Here is a 3326-nt window from a genome sequence, read left to right as displayed (position 1 = left end):
GTTCGGGATGCATTTTCACACCCTTCAGTGTTGGTTCTATTGTTCAATAGAATCAAAACCTGGATCAACCTTCCCTCTCTCTCTCTCTCACGCACACACATAAATTACCTTATTGTCCCTTATGTACAAAACCATTTTGTCGCACTCATTGGTGCTCTCTTTGTTGGTCCCCATGTGTCACTTGGGGGTGGAGGGGTGGGAGGAATTTTTTTCCTGTATGGTTCCCTGACTGGTGCGGTTCCCTAGTTCCTCTCACAAGAGGAGGGTGGACCCCACCTGGGCAGACTGTTCGGTCAGGTGCCTCGAGTGGGTCCCACCCCCCTCTTGTGAGAGGAATTAGGAAACCGCACCGGTCAGGAAACCATAGACGATAATTGTCCGAGGTGGGAGTGAATGAGTGAGCTCTAAAAATCTTACCCAACTCATTCGTTTATTACTACTCACTCGTTAGTGTCACTGGCACTCAAAACTTTGCAACCACTAGTATTGTGGGCAACCTCACCATCAAGTATACATAAACAAACCATGCTGGAAGTCCTCTAGTCTACATCAACTTTCCTCTCACATGCACAATCACTGACTAGCTGGGAGAATACCTTACCAGTGTCCCACACACAATTGTGTGACACCTTTCCTCTCAATCACAAGCTATCATACAATTCCTATGGCAAAGTCTACCTAGTGTGCACCATCTTGCAAACAAGCACTCCAATATATCCATGCACATCATATACAACCATAACACAAATGTAACGTGTTTCAACAGAATACCTACATCCACGAAGTGATGTCCAAACGGGCTAAGTGAATTTTTCTCACTCTTTACCAGCTACAGCTGCAAGGAGTTACACCCCCTTCTTTTATATAGCTACAACTGTAAGAGTGCTACAACACTTTAGACAGCGACAACTGTCAAGGAGCTACTACCCCTAGTTTACCCAGCACAAGACTAGGAGGGTGCTACAACACCAAGCTTAGGTCGCTACGACTACCAGAGAGCTACAGCCCCATGTACAACACCCACTGAACAACCCAACACAAATGAAGATGAGCTTATAATGATTGCCCAATTTAAGCTCAACAATTATACAAATCCCGCCCAAATACATGCTAGTATTTATATAAGCATTCACCCAACCATCTAGTCTATTGTGAAATACAATAAGATGTGGATTTGTCCAAATGGATTACCTATTCTGCTGAGTAACCTCTGGAGATGCGATTGACTAAACGTCTCCAATCGATGATGAGCCCATTGTCTTCTTCCTTCGTCCTCTTCTTACTTAACCTTCTTTCTCTTCTTTTTTTATTCAGTTTTTGCAGCTCCTTCAAGACCACTCAACAATTGAGAACAGTAGCAGTCAATACACCCCCTTCCATCTTCAAATCACATTCAATGCATAACAGAAGAGAGCAGAGATGAGAACAACATATATGCTCAACACTTCACTTCTTGCTTGCTTGCATGTCCTCTTCCTCTTCCTCTTCCTTCTTCAAATGATCAACAATACATCAAGGAAGACTTCAAATGGGAGACACATCAGCATTTATGTTTTGCACTACTTTTTGCTTGCTTTCTCTCACTTTCTTTTAAACAATGAGAATCCTTTTATATTTCAGAAACACATTATGGAGGGAAGAACCTGATCAGAGCTTGTTATTTGGGAATAAATAATCAAAACTTAGCTCAATAGACGACCCAAACACGAGCTTGATCCAACAGCCTAGTTTGGACCAGGAACCAATGGCAAATTGACCTTTGCTCAGTCTGAAAAGCATAACTTCCGAAGTACAACTCCGAATGAGCTGATCTTGTTGCATATGAAAAAAGACTCAAAATGCGACATTTTGTCTAGAAATAGTCTTCCTTCAATTATCTTCGAATGGTGCTCCAAATTGATGCTAGGTCGGATGAACCAAAACATGACAGGATTAAAAATCACTAACCCTAGTTACTCCAGGCATGGAAGTTTGTCCTTGCAACACAAAAGTCGGTTTTGTATGTGTCTCAGGTCCATTAGTTATCGAAAATACAACTCACGGACACAAAATATTAAATCATGACGTCCACAGAATGACTCACGAAAGTCCGACAATGTCTGAAACAAGGCAGATATGCGCACCTTCACGAGAATGACCAGAACTCTCTCATCAGATCTTCGCTTGACCAAATTCCAATGGCATTGAAAAATAGGCTCAAAGGGCTACATTTCATATAAAGACACCTTCAACAAGATTGAATGCACGATTCCCAAAAAATGGCTTGAGCCTGAATGATGTTTAGAAGCTACTGATTGTAAATTATGCCATCTCTCTCCAATCCATTATTAGATGAACCTCATACAAATTTTTCTGGAAAACCAACTCATATACTTCATTTCTTCTGCTTTGAGCTTATCCAAATTCTAATTACATGATAGTTCAAAAAAATCCTCGAAGCTTATGCTATATTACCTAAGAATCCATACTGCCACTCAACTGGCTGCCTTCATATGTATAAGTACACATCATCATCACACATCCCAGAGTCTTTCACAATATCTTCCAACTACAGAGCATTACTTGGCCACCTCATCAATTCATATCAGCCACAATGCAAGATCAATTGTACACAGACAATGTTAGCTATCAATAATCCAACTCAACTCCAAGTGAGTTTAATGGTCTTCACCACTACATCATTGACCTCCCAGTGATGCAAGTATCAACGGCCATTAGCATAACTAACTGTCATAGCCTTAAACTATATCATCTCATCCATCTAGCTTAACAGTGACATTGGACATGATGCCCGTGATGAATGTAACATCTCCATATATGTTGCTATGGACTTCTAGCCAAGTTGATCAAATGCAAATCCAAAATGGAGTTTGCCACTTGATATATTAAGGCTTCAAAAAATCTAGGAAATAAGAGTATATTGCCATGGAGAACAATACGCATGCATGGACATACATGGGTCATGTCATTATATGGTTAAATACATAATAAAATAAAAGGGAGAGGGTTCTTCACACCGCCAATGTGGGAAGAATCTCCCTCCTGTCACACAACGGGGGAAACAGTATCATTGGAAGAAGAGAGAATAAAAAAAAAACCCCTCTCTATGTAACCACCTACGAATTCAATTTCCGCTCCTCCCTTCTCCTAAAAGGGGGAAAAAATTTCCGCTCCTCCCCTAGTAATTCCAAAGCTACACTTAGACACAAACAACAACCCCCCCAACCCGAACTCCCCTCCAAAAGCATGGAAAGAAAAGAACATGAAGTCCAGAAAGTTTGAAGCGCAAAGTACATGCAACTCATGTTCACAAATAGTATTTGGTA

This window comes from Telopea speciosissima, chromosome 4 (assembly GCF_018873765.1).
Source record: "Telopea speciosissima isolate NSW1024214 ecotype Mountain lineage chromosome 4, Tspe_v1, whole genome shotgun sequence".
NCBI classification, from domain to species: Eukaryota; Viridiplantae; Streptophyta; class Magnoliopsida; order Proteales; family Proteaceae; genus Telopea; species Telopea speciosissima.
This window is presented reverse-complemented; position numbering follows the sequence as displayed.